We start from the raw sequence: 1,170 nt of genomic DNA, 5'->3' as shown, positions 1-1,170 counted from the left end.
GTGCGATTGCGACGGAGGAAAAAGGGGATGAAGAGTGTATGATTGCGACGGAGGGGAGAGGGGAGGAAGAGGGGAGGAAGAGGGTGGCAGTAATAGTGTATTCATTTTAAAAAACGAAAAAGTGACCCCTCTATTTTGTGCAAAATTGCGGAAAAGACCCAACAAAAGCATGCATTTTTATTCTGGCCTTCCCTGGCTGACCGGTGCGCCAAACAGGATTTTGGCATTTCGGTGCGCCATGATAGGCGGCGTACCGAATCCGTGCCCATCTTCAAGAGTTCACAAAACCAACTGAAGCTTATTTTTTTTATAGCCCAGCAAAATAACAAGCCCAACAAAAAAGATACCACTGATTAACATTAAATTACAGCAACTAATTATCATTGAGAAAAATAAAATCTGTCACCTATCCTTACTATCACGGAGCCTACTGCTTCAACTGAAAAATTTCAGACACGGCAGGAGATATGTGTTGCTTAGGCAAGATAGACACATAAGATCCACACATGTGGATATTTTTCTTTGTCTATACCATAGAATATTCCTTTTTTATTTGTAATATGAATGCAATTTATTTTTATTTAGGTACCTCACCTTCCATCACATGATTATATTATGTATTATATCATGTATTTTTTTATGTGCATTTTAGTCACTCGACTTTTATTACATGATTATAATATATATTTTTTGTTACTTTCGCACAATTATATAATATTGCTCTGTTCTCATTGCATGCAAAGCTTACTCAAATGTAATTTTACCCTTTGTTCTACTACGATACGGACCTTTCACCCTTCAAATTCTGCTATAACAGTTGTAGCGTAGCTGATAAGATTTGTCGTCTTGCTTCTGTATTCATATTTTTACAAATAATAAACTAATGTGCTTGCTTAGACTATATGCTACACTCATTAGTTATCTATAGTTTCGACAAATAATAACTATAATGTTATTTTGCTTTCATGTCCATTGCTTCTTTATTTGTTCCTCATATCATGTCTAAGAGTCTTCCTTTTTCTAATTTAAAGGTAACCTCATCTGCTTGCCATAAATTTTGTATTTTTCTATTTGTTCTTATGTCTAATAATAGGTTCTCTTATGTTATTACCTGTAATCAGTTTCTGTAAATATTTCTGATTCCATCTCCAAATAATAATATTGTACATA

Source organism: Arachis ipaensis, chromosome B1, assembly GCF_059453495.1.
Source record: "Arachis ipaensis isolate K30076 ecotype BB chromosome B1, ASM5945349v1, whole genome shotgun sequence".
Classification (NCBI taxonomy): Eukaryota; Viridiplantae; Streptophyta; class Magnoliopsida; order Fabales; family Fabaceae; genus Arachis; species Arachis ipaensis.
This window is presented reverse-complemented; position numbering follows the sequence as displayed.